Source organism: Cupressus sempervirens, chromosome 6, assembly GCF_028749045.1.
Source record: "Cupressus sempervirens isolate cs-2001-9-10 chromosome 6, ASM2874904v1, whole genome shotgun sequence".
Classification (NCBI taxonomy): domain Eukaryota; kingdom Viridiplantae; phylum Streptophyta; class Pinopsida; order Cupressales; family Cupressaceae; genus Cupressus; species Cupressus sempervirens.
The window spans coordinates 789936-808240 of record NC_143123.1 but is presented as its reverse complement, the minus strand read 5'-3'; the positions used below and the strand labels follow the sequence as shown (position 1 = coordinate 808240).

At 32.8% G+C, this 18305-nt stretch overlaps 1 protein-coding gene across 3 annotated transcripts in view; it reads right to left on the bottom strand.

The window, feature by feature from the left end:
• Window positions 1–15483: 15483 nt before the first annotated feature.
• LOC149550666 (Pentatricopeptide repeat (PPR) superfamily protein) overlaps window positions 15484–18305 on the bottom strand; it is a 34471-nt gene continuing 31649 nt past the window's right edge. For 2 of the 3 annotated variants that reach the window (XR_016352551.1, XM_089786220.1), the window contains exon 3: window positions 15484–15733. The gene's annotated coding sequence lies outside the window, so the exon portion shown is untranslated. The remainder of the gene's footprint in view (window positions 15734–18305) is intronic. The other variant, XM_089786219.1, reaches the window with a different exon arrangement.

Below are 18305 nucleotides of genomic sequence, written 5' to 3'. Positions count from 1 at the left end.
AGAGTGTTCCCTCGCAACAAATAAAGAAAGACCATCTTCACAAAAGAGAAGATGAATGTCATCAATAGTGCCTCCCAAATTTGCAATGTAGGAACTCTACAAACAAACTGAAAATGTCTGTCAAGTAGTCATGCCATGAAATATGAGTCTGGAATTGTCAAGTAGTCATGCCTTGGAATATGAGTCTGGAAGAAAATGAATATCCTACTACATTGAATCACTTGAATCCATGGCTATGTGAATACAACTATCATCAGGAACAACCGTAGATGGAATATTAGTAGGAGGAGGAGCAATGGATGGCTCATGAACTTGATCACATGTGAGAACACCCAAGTCCAAGTAGCCAAGGTTCTCCTCAAAATCTGAATCAACAAGAAAAGTGTGATCAAAATCTGCTGAAGAATTTGCTGAAAAATTACTATCATCATCATGACCAAAGTCTGAGAAGTAGTATAGCCGAGATGCATGATCAACCACGCCTGTAGAAATGATCTGTCTAGTCTCCAAGTCTCTGATAAAAACTAAATCAATGTGTGAATTCCACAGACCTTCTATCTCCATGAGTGAGCTGATAGATGGAAAGAAGATTATGATTTAGGTGAGGTATGCACAACACATCTTTGAAGTCTCCCTCCCCTTTATCAATAGTGCCTTTCCCAACAACATTCATATAAGTATGATTTCCCATCAAGATAGGTGGAGTATGACAAGAATAAAATGATGAAAACATAGACTGTGAAGATGTCATATGATGAGAAGCCCCTGAATCTAGAAGCAATCTCCTTGAATCTTGACTTGAAGTAGCTACTAAGGCTTGACCTTTGCCCATGTGATCCTTTCCTTTATCAAAATTTGAATGTGATGAATATGATGAAGTAATCATTCTTGATGGTAGACTAATTTGATTCTTCTTAAGAAGATTCTTGAGTTCATCTATCTCCTTCTTATAACAATGATGTTCTTCATGTTTATTATTCTTGCAACATGCACAAGTAAGAAACTCCTTCTTGGATGATTTTCCCTTATTGTTGTTGTTTTCTTGTGGTGAGGAGGTTGAGTGTTCTTTCTCTTCTTGTGAATTTTTTTGTCATGATTTTTGCTTCTTGTGAGACCCTTTTCCTTGATTCCCTTTACTAGCCACCAAAGCTTTGGACATTGAAGACTTGAGAATCCCCATGCTCATCAAATTTGATTATTCTACCATCAACATCTTTGTGAAGGAATCAAATGAAGGCATGGTGTAGGAAGAACCTAAGGTCAACTTGAGTGGTGAAGCTCAAAACAAATGATGCATACTTTGGAGGAAGTTTTCTCATCAAAATATAGATCAATTTTTCATTCTCTATGGTAATTCCACAATCCTTAACCATTGACCTTAGCTCATGTACCTTGGTGATATAGTCTTGAATTGTGTCAAACTCCTTTGGATCTAATGACATGAGATTTTCATCAAGTGCAAAACCCCTAGCTTTGTCTACTTTTGCATACAAGCTAGAAAATCTATCCCATGCTTCCTTTACTATTTTATAATTATCAATATCGAAGATAAGATCTCCATTTACATACTTCCTCAAAGTACCAATAGCAATCTTATTGTTATGATTCCATTCATCAGGATGAGATGGTACAACCATGCTTCTGCCAACATAATCAATTAAACCTTTTTCCATCATTTTACTCCATGCTCTAATTTTTCATGTAGCATAATTATGTGGAGTTAAAAGTGGAAACCTAGGAGAACCCATGATGCAAAATGAAAGAACACAAGAGAAAGAAAAGCACAAACACAAGACACCCCCCCAAATCACTCAATCAAAAAACCCCCCAAAATGGATGATTTTGGCACTTTATACTTATCAAAATGAACCAAAGTGGATTTCTGATATTGATGGTTACAACAACAAATATGAAGCTATATTAGACTCAACAAGATAAGACACAACACCTCTCAAGGATCTAATTAATTACAAATGCCAAAATAGGCCAAAATAACCAAATTTTGAAGGTACTATGTCTACTCACAAGTACTCCAAACTGATACCAAATCTGGAAAGTAGGCGAAAAATTATGCACTTTCAAAAAAATAGCACCTAAATATGTGTCCATATGAGCCCAAATGAAGCCTTTGAAGTTGCAAAAAATGAGATTTGCGATTTTTCAAAAAATTCAGAAATAGGGATTGCAAACAACCTCTGTACTTATTTTTTTGAATTGCCGTCGCCGAACTTCTGAAAATTAAATGACTCTAGATTTCACCTTAGATGTCCGATTTTGATGAAACAAAATCGATTTAGGGGTTTTTTGACCTTCTGAATGTGATGCCAACATCTAATTGTACAGCAAGCTCCAATGTTGACCTACAAAAAAAACTCTCAAATGGCTATGTAATGAAACTCCTATGAATCTGATGCCATGTAAGAATTTGGTATAGCTCTGATACCATGAAAGAATTTTCCTAAGACAAGAATGAAATGCCAAGATCTAGAAACTCAAGAGATATTACAAGAGAGACAAGACATGATCAAATGAGAATGGATTAATCAGATAATTGGATGAATACATCATAGAAGTGCCTTGTATATAAAGGCAACTAATATCTCTAGGAGTCATACAAGAGATAAGCATAACAACTAAGCACGTGTCCACCAAGAGTGGATTATCCTCCATTGTGCATGAATGTACGTGCAACAATGAGAGGACAAGAATACAAAAGTGTCTCTCATAAAGAGATGTAGTAGACAACATGTGCTCAATTGGAGTGCAAACTACTATGTTGTCATCATGACAACTCGTATGAATATGCAAACTCGTAGGTGTCTACATGACAACTAATATGAATATGCATTAAACTAAGTAAATTTAAGTGTAAATAGTAAATACTTATTTACACCAACAATAATATATTATATTATTATATAATAATATATTATATATATGGTTATTTATGTTACTATTATATTAATCGGTTAACTAGTGATGATTAACCCGTAGAGACATGTCCCTACATGGGAAATGTCTCCTCCTCTCATATTTATAAGCCCTCATTTGCATTTAGAACACAATCAATACAATGGCAATTCTTAGTACATTTGCAACGATCCTAGAAAACAACAAAATCCACATCAGCAAATCCAACTCCATATCAATAGCAACACCCATATCATCAATATGTAAATCATCAACCGTAGCAGCAATATGTGAATGCAAAACCATATTCACATTAGTAGCAATATGGAAATCCAAATCAACCATCTCAACAGTAACTTGTACATCCTCCATTATTTTAGCAGCAATATATGAATTCAGATCTGTTAGGAATAAGGTGTCTCAACCTTGGATAATTCCTATTCTTATTATTTGTTTTGTAAATGTATTTTTTGCATATAATGTAATTAAGTGTGAGTGTACATGTCTAATTGGCATGTTTGATGTGTCACTACACTTGCATGTGTCAACATCTTGAATTGTGTGTAAGGAGATCATGACTGTAATGGTTATGATGGATTCCTATGACGTGTAAGAGCTATCTTTGGAAGATATGATGATGGGTGAAGACGTGAAGACATGTGGCAATTGATCATCGAGTATTGTACACTCAAGTCTCCATTTAGCACGCGGGGTTCGGGGCATCACCCTGAAAATTTTATTTGGGTTCCTACTTTTCCAAGAAATGGTAAAACCCTAATACGGTTTTTCTTTGGAAGTTTCTCTAAAATGAAAAGTGTACGATAGAAGCGACTTTAGGGTTGCAGATAGGTGAGAGTGAAAGTGTATTGTTGGTTGCTATTGGATTAGTCTTCCATATCCTGAAAGCACTTGCATTGCAAGTGTGTTATAACGTTTGTGTTGAAGATAATACATTGTGCAGGTTTTGGAGGGGTGAGGTTGTTTTACCAAAAGGTTTTTTCCCACCGGCATATCTTTGTGTTTGTGATTTCTTTATCTATCTATTTTCTGCATTCATGGTTGACTGCAATATTGTTATTTACATAATATCGAATCTGAAATTGTAAAGATTTAAATAGAATTTGCACAATACTTAAGGGATTAGTGTAGGAAGTTGTTTCCGCACCTGAGTTTCCTTACAAGATCTTCATCAACAACCATATGTGAATCCTCATCCATATGTAAATTCTCATAATCAACAATATCATCATCCACAATAAGATGCTTTGCAATTTCCATGTCAAACACAACCAACTGATCATGAAAACAAATCTCCTTTCCAATTTGTTAGGAACCCTTTCAACAAACTCAAGTATCTCAGCAACGACCACAAGTTGCTCTGTAGGTTTCATATCAGACTCCACAAACTGATCAACATAACTGTTGTTTTTCTGAAGATCGTTGCAAATGTAATAGCATTGTTGTTGTTAGGTATGTATGTTCCAAATGCAACATCCTCATAGATTTATATATAGAGAATAGGCCATGAATAGACATGTCCTATGAAGGGACGTGTCTATTCATTAATCAGATTATTAATATAATAACATATTTAATCATATATATATATATATATATATATATATATATATATATATATATATATATATATATATATATATATAATTTTCTCATATAATAATAACCTTATATCTCAAATAGAAGGAACACGTATATAATAGGTTTATCGGACTAAAGCTATCAAACATTAACACTCCATCTTAGCTTAGGGAGGATAAACACATAAGAATAAATATTATTTCAATGTAATATTACAAATAACAATTTTAGGATATCTCATTTGATATCTCGGAAAATTTTTACCATTTGATATTGCATTCGATATCACGAGTATTGGTCTTCCAGAATATCAGCTCATGATATTCAAGTACTCAAAATAAGGTTTGATATCACATCTAATAAAGAGTATTGGCCTCCCAGAATACTCAATTTGTTTGATCTCATAATACAAGTAACTATAAGATTGTCACCTTACAGTAACTTCTACAAATACAAGTGACATCATTTGGAAGTCATTACTTCCTCATGATGTACACAGGGGGTTGGCCCATTAAAATCAAATAGTAACGAGGTATATTCATGAATCATGGTCCTCTTGACTGCTACAATTTATTGATCAGTGGAGAATCCATCTCAACATGGTCTACTCCCTCTGAGTCAATATGACTAAGATCACCAAAGGTTGACTGAACTATATCCTTTATTTGCTCCCTCTCTTTCAAGATTGCCTCTAATGAAATGTCAAACTCCCACTCCCTCTTCCTGCAAAAACATTCTCAAAGTAACAGATCAAGGCAAATAGCTTTTATTAAAAATAAAAGAATGACAAGAGAGATGATAATTTTACATTGTGCTAAAAGATCATTCCACTGTAATATAGAGAAATATCTAAAATATATACTTTGAACATATATGTATATATTCCATTTTCTATATATAGTTTAATCTTTTATATATATATAAAATCAAATAACTAACCATGATTATGAAATTCTTATTCAAATTTTGAATAAGGAAACATTAGAAACATAGTTATATATAATTGAATAATAAACTATTCACCATAATGATAATAGAACTAAATGATTGTTCATTATCAAAATAATAATGTAGAGGTTTCATTCTATTTCTTTAATAGTTGATATTTATTACAAACAACTATATCTTTACTTCTTATTACATACATACATACATACATACATACATACATACATACATACATACATACATACATACATACATACATACATACATATATATATATATATATATATATATATATATATATACACGAATATAATAAAGTATAACCAAGTACTAATATTACCATTAATACCCACTTGGTTGGAGGTAGGACGTATACTTATCTCATTCAAGAAGTCGATCCCAACATGCACATTCTTCATTTTATAATACCCATTCTTGTCAGACTCTGACATGCTCTTTATTAAGCACGGTGACTTGTCCTCCTTATTCAATCACGTGATTGGTCCTTCATGTATTATGTCTGCTTTGACCTATCCACCTAGTTCTCTTTTAATCTCTTTCTTTCCTGTCTTTGTACTCTATGTCATCTGTGGTGACAAGGTAGGCACTCCTTTGAATATATTTCATATCTCTTTCAATGATATGGTTTTTATATGTTAAATATCTTTTACGAGTTCCAATCTCCAAAGGCCTTCCCATTTACTGCATTTTCTTTCATAGTGGGACCCTCTAACCCTTGTGGTGGTTGTACCCGTAAGAATAACAAATTAGAATTGGCTAAAATTCTCTTCTCAAACCAAATCAAACCAAAAAAAATTGATCGCATCAAATAATGATTTAATTTCTAAAGACATCACATCGATTATCTTCATGTTGTGTTAAACTTGATACATGTTACTATCGCAACAAAGTATTGTTCACATATCTCGTTTTTAACCAAAATCTATTATCGTGATTTAACAGTCCCAAATCCACCTATCGTGATTTTTTGAAGACCTTAAAGAAAGGTTTCAGTGAATACTGAAGTAGCGAATATTAACACACGCGACATTCTATATGAAGATATTACGTAGTCAATATTAAAGACGTTAAGAATATATGATTCCACAAACCTATACTCCCTCGAGTTTTCATGAAATATATATATAGGAAAATTTTAAAATATGTTACATCTCAATTTTTGACCTAATTTGAAATATAGCCGTTGAGGTTCACATAAAGTCAGTTGATAGTTAAATTGATTATAATCCTGTGAAATGGTAAGATGGTTAGTCGTTATAATTTCAAATCAAGATAACAAGCTAGTTGATCATTTATCACAAATTCATGGAGTTGAGAAGATGGTTAACCATTATGATTAATTATGATTAAATAATTTATTATGAAAATATAATTTAACTGCAGAGAATTTCCTTGTAGGAAACACATTGAAGGGGTGAAAGTATTGTCAAAAAAGAATTAGGAAGGAGCATCACCATCACTGGGCAAATGGGTTGAGGACCTAGTGACTTGGAACAAGATACATTTGTGGGACACACATGAGCTATTAAATAAATAATTTAATTAAAATAATATAGTTAAAATATAGAACATCCCTCAAAAGATTTTTTCTTTCATCATATTATTTTAATAAATATTTACATACGTGTTTATAAATATAAAAATTATTTGGCACCATTATAATTTAATAATTTAATAAAGTGATGTTTACATGTACATAAATAAATATAAGATTATAATAATAACATTTGAATTATAATATTCGAATTATAATCTTCCAACTCTATTCTTTCCATTTTAATATTCTTGCTTTTAACCGATTAACACTTGGCATGATAAATCGATTTAATATTTGGCAATTTGAATTGTCTTATAATCTTTCCAACTTCTCTTCCAACCTTTTTTTTTAATTTTCTTTTCCCTCTCTTTTTCCAATCGATTTAATACTTGGAATTTGAATTGGCACATTTTATAACCTGCGGAAGCCAAGAAGGCACGACCTTCCTTTTATTTTACCTGTGAATGAACTCCAACATTTTTGTTTTATATATGTATACATATATATATATATATATATATGTACATATATATATATATGTATATACATATATATATATATATATATATACATATATATATATATATATACATACATACATAGATATATATATATATATATATATATATATATGTATACATACATTTATATATATACATATATATATATATATATGTATATATATATATATATGTATACATATATATATATATATATATACATACATACATTTATATATATATATATATATATATATATATATGATGCTCGATTGCCTTACGAGGAGGCTCATTCTTTGATAGTATTTCTACATATCAAAATTTTCTTCTTTTTGCGTTTCTTTTTCCATATTACCACCTCCAGCACCTGTGTTAAGGCAACCCAGACAAAATCGATAGAAGGTAAGTATGCGATCGTAGATACACAAAGTTGTTCGGCTCCAGCCCTCAGCAACGCAAGTTGTAAAGGAAATCTACGCTAAGATTAAACGCCATGAAGTAGAATCGTTAGAAGATCTTATAGCAGAGAATTGCATGTAAGATGCCCTCGTATTTTCCCAACCTTTCATGGCAGGAAGGTAATTTTCTATCCTTAATATATTAAAATAACTTCAGTCTCATGGGAAGTGAACCTAATGAGCTGGGTTTTGATCATATAGTGGACTTCACGTCTTATGTATGCAATTAGTATTATGAAATTTTACTTTAGGGCTTTGAAGAATTTATTCATGTTGACGTTTCATGAAATATACTATCCAATGATATTTTCCAAATGGCCTCAAGAACATAAATTTTCTGGTCACAGTAGTGGTAAGCATACTAAGCAGCGAATCTTTGCGTAGAGCAGATTTCAGTAAGTTTCAATATTATCATGATGATATTTTGTTTGAATTTATAGATTGAACATCTTTAAATTAGCCTTGTTCATGGTAGATAACCAAGTAACCATAGTATGGATCCTTATGCCAATGGATATTAAAATAAACAATCAATTCTGGAATCTTTAAAGAACATAATCATGTAATCACAGATTGTGAAATGTTAGATGCATGTAATCTTCTTGTATAATTGACGAAGTCGATTATTCTGAGAATTCCAAACACTTGAGACTCACCCGGCTATAAAGCCAAGGAAATAGATGATGAGTTGAGAGAAAGGAATCTGCAATAACATGAAATAGTATCAGTTATGACATATCAATGTTTATCATTTTTAATAAAAATTATTTAATAGCTCATGCAAGATCTTGTTTAATGTATCTCCTACGGTCAAGTCGAGAGGTGTGGTTAGATACTAGGATGCTAAGAGGATGACAAGATAATCCCTGTCTATTCCAGGTAGGGAGGACCTTTCTCGTTAGAGATTGTGTGGGGATAAAGTTATGGTCTGAGGTCGGGTAGGTAAGCCTTTGACAAATTTTCACCTCTCCCCAAGTTGTCGCATGTACAACAGACAAAGATAAGCTATACATTGAATTTTTTGTCGGAAACAGGTATTATCTCTTTTATGATGTATATGCAAGAAGGTAAGATTAAATGAGTTATTTTATCATTACAATTATTTTACACCTAGATGCAAGAGATAGATTTATGGATTGTTTTTCATTTATATGAATATCGAATATGAGCATAGCTTCTAATTTTGAGTTATTGCCACAGTTAAGAAATCGGAATTTAAGGAATAATACAGTGGTATCTGAAGCCTTAATTGGCACAGTGGTATCCGATCCCCTAAATGATTCAATGGTAATTGAAGCCCTAAGTGATACAGTAGTATCTGAAGCCCTAAGTGATACAGTAGTATCTGAAGCCCTAAATGATCCAATGGTAATCAATGCCCTAATTAATACCATGGTATGTGATGTCCTAATTTTTATATAGTGGTATTTAATGATAATCGTCATTTGATTTTGATTTAGTAGTATTGGATGGAAGTTGTTATATGATATTGTTATAGAGGTATTTGTAGAATAATCTGGATGATTATAGAAGCATCCCTACAATCTTTCTTGGTTAAAATTTCATGGTATGTGAATTTTAGTTTCTATGGTAAATTCATTAATGGTATTTTAAGTTCTTAGTTAAGAAATTGTGTCTAACTGATTTTAACAATAAATCTCATTCACATGAACATGACTGTTATAACTGTCTTCCTATGAAATTGAAATAATAACTGTATTTCATTGAGTATGTTGGTTGTTAAATTAGACCCGAAAAATCTGGTTGTTACAAAATATACACTGAAATTTGCAAATATACACGTTATTCATATGAAACTAAGCACAAAGCATGCCATTTAAACATTATAGAACCTTAACATACACCATTTTAATGCCATCTAGGAAATAATAACCGATTTCAGTACTTAATTGTTAATATGCATATCAATATGTGAACAAAAATATTTAAATATAAGTTTAGCAGTGAAAAATATCATAAAAATCTAGAAATCTAAATATGCCCAAAGGCTAGAGGGCTGCCGTAAAGTTTAATCATGTTCAAGTTCAACATAGAAAACAAAATATCGAAAAATGAAGCAAATTGTTGCTCCTATTCTGCCTCTACCACCACGGTAAACTTTGAGAAACCTTCCTTTAAAAAAAGATATAAAATATTGGCGAATCTTTCATTATTTTGAAAAACCAAATTATTTCTATTGGCGATTATTTTGGAATCATAATTATTGTATACAAAATATTGGCGAATCTGATAGCTTTTGTTTCTGTCATGGCCTTGAGTGTTAGGTAAGTATCCAACTTATGAATCCATGCCCTGGCTGAAGTTTTATTGCTGCCATCAAAAGTGGGAAGGGTTAATTTGTTCATAGCATGTTTAAGATCCCTGTTTTGCATCTTGAGCCTCCTAGCTTGTTGAAGTCTCTCAGCTTCACTCTTTTGGTTCATATATTGAACAAAAGTCAAATTTTGTTTGACTGGATTCGGAAATAAATCCCACTCATCATATATTGCCATAACATTATCAGGTAACAAAGCTGGGGCAGCAGGTTGAGCCACTTCTTCTTCAACATTATTTCTCACAAAAACGGGCATCAAAGGGTCTATCTATATTCCGAGTAGGGGCTCTTGCTACACGGGGTGATCCTGCTATGCTACCACCCCCACTATGGTTATAAAGTGAGATGGAGATTACTAGATACATATTGTAGTACATTTGTTGAAGCCTAAACAAGCACTTCACTAAGAAACAAATGACATGGAAATGACCAAATACGTATTATACTATGTCATAGTGCAAAATATTATAGCTTTTACATGCAAGTTGTGAACTCTCATTCACAGTAAACATAAGCTTATACATCATCACTATATTCTTGTAGGGGTTGTCATTTTGTAATCATTAGTTCATCAATAAAGAAGGCGTCATCTCCCAATATCCACTACAAGATGAATGTCAAGTGGCGTGGAATTATTCTCAAATACAAACAAAAAATGACATGAGTAATGGTGCTTTATGGTCTTAGCTGCCAAGGTTCATGTACCATTATCATACCATTGTCCAAGAATCTCTATGTTGTCATGTCTTATAATCCATTCGAGTGAAAAGGTTGGATATGTTACCACGAGGTTTATTATGGATAAAAGTGTTTCATCTTCAATAATTATTGAGTCCATATGAAAATCAATCCATCTATCAAGTCACATGGGTACCCAGTCGTTGTGCTCACCAATTCTCTAGAAATGTTTTTTAGATACATGGTTCATCAATAAAGAAAAATATATTTTAGAGTGTCGGATAATACCAATAATGCACTTCTTACAATAGATTGGTACAATACTCACTTGAGAGATATTTGATTCCACAATCTTCTACTACATGACCACATCTTGACAACAACTTAGCCTTCACATTTAGATAAACACATCCACTTACTGTCAATCCATACACTTGCTTCCCAAATAAGAAATACATCTCATACAATCTTCATTGTGTGATACCAAAAACAAACTTTAACATACCATCTCCCAACTGTTTTCTATACCTAGACACTCAACTCCAATAAAAACCACAGATTTAACAGCTAACATAAAGCCCAAACTACTCAATAAGTTTTTAAGAACTACACAAACAACAGTATCTTGCTTACTATGATATTCAACACTTTTCTAATCTTTCTTCAGCTTGGCAGTAAAAAATACTTGCTCGCACAAAATAACCTGCATAAAAGAAAAATCCCACAAATAAATTCTACCATAGCCTGTGAATCATAGACGCCCTGATACCATGTTAAGAAATGAAACTCAACAAAGTAAATCTATGGCAGAAGCATAAACAAAAAAATATTATATTGATCTGGCTGCTTCAACTAATGCATTACAATGTCTCTACATATATAGAGGATTGATAAGAAGCTTCTACATTAAATTACAACTACCTTGCATCTACGTGGGAAAAGGCAAGTCATTGTGGAAGGAGTCTACCTTGTTGCTTTTGACAGCACTGCAGTTCTATAAAACTGATGGCTGGAGAATAGGGAATGGGAGTCAATTGCTAAACAGAACAGCAGATTTGGTGCAACAAACTAGTGACGTGGAGACCGGGGTCTTAATTATTCCAACACATTCGTCTTGATATTCTCCGATGTGGGTATTCCCATTTATTCTGCATCCCATTCACTGGGCTGCTCTTCCTAGATTCAGTACATAAAAAAGAAACCAGGACAGTTACAAATGCATCATAGTGGAATTTGAAACATATGCAAAGTGGAGAATATGTAATGGATGGAAGTGCAAAGACGTGCACTCCACTCTTAACTGCCTCTTAGTTACCCAACTCTGTCTGGATGAAATTATCCAGAACAAAAAAAATGGTGAATGGGTAGGGTCAATCTTACAATCACTACCTGATGATATGATAGAGATGATATTACCCTTCCTTCTATCACAGATGCACTCAAAGTCACACTTCTCTGTAAGCAGTTGCATTGTTTAATCACTTCCGGTGCCAATCAAATAGCATTCGCCAACGCCTTTGACAAATGCAAAGCTTAGTTATGTTCTTTGGGCAACAACAAAAGATGAGGTTCAGAGATTGATCAGGTGGCCAGAGCAGATGTATCTGTCTATGACAGTTAAGGGTTATTGTCAAAGCTTTGCCGAGAGCCAGCCAATGAGTTCCTCTGACCTGCACAAAATCTCATGGGTGCTCTTAAAAACAAACCTGCTGTCATTATGAACTTCATGAATAGTAACTATGATGGACATATGTATTTTGATTCATATACCAACAGTGTATCCTTTGATGATTCTTACATGCCATGGATATGTAATGCCAAATCCCCTAGCATTGAGTCAGCGTAGTAGCAATTCACCGGCTTTAGTCAGTCTGATTTTGCAATAACTGGTTTCTGTGAGGACATACAACATTGTACACTTGAGGAGAAAACCTTCAAGATGGTGAGTTGAAGTCGGAGATAGAGTTGCTGTAGGATCTTCTGTCTATGGAGCCTTACAATTGGTTATTTCAGTTGCTATTTTGAAGGAAGAATGAACATCTGATCCTTTTTCTCTGCTTTTCGTTCATCTGAAAGTGCTGAGTATATTTCCTTAGAGTTTTAGAAGTACTTCAATTATGCTTAGAGTTAACCATAAGTTTTATACTAACTGAACACACAAATGAGATTCATAGTTCTAAACTGCTTGCCTGTCATTAATTCCATTCTGCATGTCGCCTACTTCGGGTTTCTGCGGCTTAGGATTTAGATCACTTCCCTGACTCTTGTTTAAAATTCTGCTTGGAAGGTGCCATGAGACTGGGAGGCAAGGGCATAGAACCTACCTTGGAAAGGTATAATTTTTTTAAATGATGAATCCGTTCTTGTTGAATTGAGTGTATTCATGCAACACATGCAATTATATTCTGCTGGCTATTATAAAACATACTTCAGCATATGCATATTCATTATTTTCTTTTTGTGGATCAGACATCAGTATACAATTGCATTCAATTGGAAAATAGAATGTTAATAATAAGATAATAAAACAATAAGATCATTGATTAGTAATTAATGTGTGGATATGAAGCAATTACTGCTTTCTTTCAGCAATTGGAGTCTTGAAAGTACAATGCATATGTTATTATCTAAGTCTCCTGTAGATAGAAATACCGCTAATTTTTCCTATAGCTGTTAAAAATTTGTCTACTTTTTTCTACCTGTTTATCTGTGATCCACTTTCTTTCAATTTTTCTCTGTAATCAACCTTGTTTTATACTCTTTAATCAAATACAAAAATAGAAGTGACAAATCACACCCCACAGTTATGAGCATCACTGGGAACAATTTGAATTGAGGCATAAATATACCATTTGTATTTTGAATTGATCGGGATTTTTAGTACGCAAGTCTGATGAATTTATGCAGGATATGACTGATAACACTAAAAATCTAGAACGTGCTCAAAGAGAAAAAGAGAAGCTCTAAAGCAGCTCAGGAAAGTCATAACTTAAATTTAGAATTGGAACTTGACCACTTGTAGTTTCAATAGAGGCAGATGATATCACAGTGAAATGATAGAACAACTGAATTAATTGCCAGAGAGGACATTTCTGTCACAACCCATTTCTTCTCCAACCAAATAAATTGGTATTGCACTGTAGCGTAGATTGGTTGAGCCCATTTATTTTTGCACATAAATAAAATTTGATAAGGAAATATAAATTAATCAAATTAGTGGGGACATCGGTTACAATTCAGAGAGAGGGAGTGAAAGAATATCAGTAAGCGATAAGCAGTTTTGGGGGGCATTGTTTTGTTTGCTGGCCTTCTTATACTTGTGTTCCGGCAGTAGCTGTAGAAGCAGCAGATGCATAAGATGATGGAGGAAAAATATAGCCAGGAGGAAGAAGGGAACTCAGCGGGGTCATCAGTGTGAATAACCCAACCTCATGTTGATGTTTCGTTACTGGTTTTAGAGCTCCTGACAGTTTGGTCATCATGATATGAACATCTTGATATACTGATAACTGATTTACAGTCTCTTTGGCATATTAGTGTCAGCCAACTGGATGGTTCCGGCGGTGTTTCTATAGTTGACGGAATGATTGTCATCGGTGTTTTGTAGCTGATGAGTAATAGTTTGTAGCGGATGTAATGTTTGTGGCCGATGGACTCCTTCGGGAAGGTTCAGCGGATAGAATTTATATCCCGTCTAGGATCATTGTAATATAATAATCATCTACTATTGCGAATATTATGAAGCCTAATGTATGTTCTGGCATATGCGAATATAATTTTGCTATTCTGTTCCATTGTCTGTATGCGTTGATTTCTTTACTAGTACAGTAAACAATTAGGTTCATAAATCTTGATAAATTGCTTGTTTTCTTTCTTCATACTTGTGGGTGTGTGTGTATATATATATATATATTTATTTATTTATTTATTTTTTTAGAAATATATAAAATATTTCTTTTAAATTTATTAGAAATTATAATTATTGAGTGGTTAATGACCTTGACTCTTGTAGACTTTCTGCATTTTATGGATATTGCTGATGTGACACTTGTTTTGTTGGTGCAATCCTTACAATTTCTCTTTCACATTTACTTGTAGACGATTTCACAATATTTCAAACATTTATATCAAGATATCTCATAAACTCTCAAATACTGGATGCCTACTAAGAAAACATTGCAAACTATGTTACAAAAACATGACTTGGATACCACTTCAATGTTTTAGTGGCCAAAGCAGTATTTTGTTTCTAACAAGCACTTTATTTTTAGGATTCCTTTTCGCTTTTTAGTAGTGGGTTGGGGTCCAATAATCATTCACTTTTCGCCATAGTGACTCACCAAGAACCAATAATTCTATAACCTAGTAGACACTTAATTTACCCAAAGGATATTTGTTTGACCCCAATACATGTTCATTCATGAATAAGTAGTTGATCACAAAAAACAAAAAAAATGAACCACTATTAGTCCTCATGTAATAAACATACAATCCTAGTTGCAAAAATAAAATCAATTAATCATTTTTTTTAAACATACATGCTTACAAAAATCACTTTATGCAAGTGGTTTAAAAGTACAAATGCACTCAAATTATAATTACATGTGATCAGTTATTTGTCCCTCAAATGATAATATGAAAAACAAATACAAACTTTAATTTGCTATCATATTCACTTCCTCCCAAACTTTTTTTGCACTTTATAAGCATCAACTCCATTTGCGAAAAATACCTGCATTTTCAATAGCTGGTGTAGGTCTCACCAATAGACACAAAAACAAACAATACAAGTAATTATAAACCCAAATACACTTATATCAGAATTTAATTGGATATGCAAGTACGGAATGACCGATTGTCTGCAAGCAATAAAAATTGCACCTTGCAAATTAAGTATGAAATGACTGAATATTTTTCACCAAGAATCAAATTTGAAATTCAACTACCCCAAACGAATGCATTCATGTTGCACATTCAAATGAATTTATGAAGATAATTTCTAGGTTCGTTTTCATTGCTAACTATTATATCTTTGTTTTGTTTGAATATTCTCTGCATAATTTAGAGCTGAAGAAAGAATTTTTTTGCACATTCCTAATCAAAGAAACCTTGTTTAGGTTGATACATTATTTTGAATGATTTTCATATTATGTTATGATATATTGTTTTCAGTTAAAGTAAGCACATAAATTTTACAATTTTGAATCAAGTTTATGTATTCTTAGGGTCTCAAACATAAATACTCATATACTATTTTTGATATATGAAAAACGTTGTTGTTTGATGGACAATCATTCTCTTGTATACTCTGTTATGTGTGTTTTAAGTCAGTCAAAGTTAGTATTAACACATTACCTCATGAACAAGGAGAAAGTGTCTACTGCTCGTGTTATCAGATGACTTCTTTATGACTTCGTGTGGTGAGTGTTTAGATCTGTTATATCTTATTTATGTTTCATTCATTTTAGATCTGTTATATCTTATTTATGTTTCATTCATTAAGAGTGGTTTAGTGTGATTCATGTCAATTTGTAGTTATCATCATTTTATTGTTATATGAGGGGTTTTAGAATCAAAAGCAACCTATTTTGTGATGAATGTTTGATTTAGATCTTTGCTTGATTTTATGGTTGCGTATGTTTCAATTTTAGGTTTGAGGGAAAAAAATCCTTTGGCTTATAAGTCATCTTATGTCTAATCACTTATTGAGTGTAAGCATATTCCTCGATTCTATTATCCTTCACAATAGTAAATAGGAACATTTGCTCCTAGATTCTGGAACTTTTGTTTACTCTTTATTTACCAGTTTGTAAGAAGAACGTACCGTTCCACTTCTTATCACAATTGTGACAGGAAGCGAAACCACTTTTAAATAAAGAGAGTGAAAATTTTAGAATTAGAAATCAATATACCAAGTATAAATCAATAGGAAATATAATCAGTGTGAACAATCTAAGTTGTGAATTAGTTTAGAACGTGTCTTAAAAATAGGATTTCATTCATTTGTGTTCTTCAATTTGAACCTTAGAATAGAGAGTGTGTTTCAACTCAGTTCTTAGACTAAAGCATGTGTTTTAAGGGGTGTTTCAATTGTTATATACAATCATCACTCATTATCTTCATCCTTTGATTAGATAGCCACTATACCTTTCATTAGTCAATGATCTTGAATTGATAACTTTAGGTACAAATTGAGGGAGTCCACATTAATCCACTTTGAGCTTGGATAAAGAGTTTATCTAAATCATAGTTTTACCAAACATTTTTGGTGTCATTATTGGGGAGAGATAATTGAAGGCGTGAAGCCATAATGAGTTAAGACAGGACCGGTGCACCTCTGAGAAAATATGAGCAATTGTCGACCTTCCTTAGGTAAGTATCTCTAGTTTGTGCTATGATAGTTCATTAAGGTGCACAAATATAGTTTGAGATAGTAAAGTAATATTTATAAAGAAAAAAAATTAAGAAGTATCTCAAATCCACAAAAAGCACAAAAAGAGAAAACTCCATTGATTGTGGAAGTAAAAACTAAGCCAAGCCAATCTAAGTTGGGAAAGGGTAACATCAACATAGATATTATAGCTCCATCCAATACACCGACTATCACTAGTTCTCCAGAATTTGCCAAACAATTTGCTGATTCTTTTGAGTCTTAGTGTAGTTAGCTCCATGAAAAACCATTCTCAGTCTCCTATAGTCCCTGGGCATTAGAAATCATTCGTGAAATAGTATCTGTGGGAGATAATAATGGAGGTAACCATGGTGAAGGAAACCTTAGGGAGGAAACTTAGGGCACAATGGACCTAGGCAAGATAAGCCTTGGTACAACATCGTAACCCTATAACTCACCCTGTAGATCACAACCCCATGAAAAACATACTACACTTTGCTTTATTATTTTTAGAGGTTTGACTATTGAGGATCCTAACATGTTCTTGTTTGAATTTGATGTTCTCAATCACAATTATGACTACCAAAGTGACACATATAAGCTAAAGTTGTTTCCAGTTACCTAAAAAGATGTTGCTATACGACAATTCATGAGTTTACGAGACATTAGATCATGGGAAAAAATGGAGGAAGCATTCTTGACAAAATATCATGAATATTGTAAGATGAAGGAAATCTTGGACAAGATTTTTCATATGACCCAAAAAGAAGATGAATCCATTGAGGATTTCATGGAATGCTTTGCATTCAGCCTCCAAAGATCTCAGTGACTTGATTTAACCCTCAATACTATTTAGATGTTATTTCTTAGGGAATTAGATATAAAACAATGGATGCTTTGAATTTGATTGATAAAGGTGACATCTCTA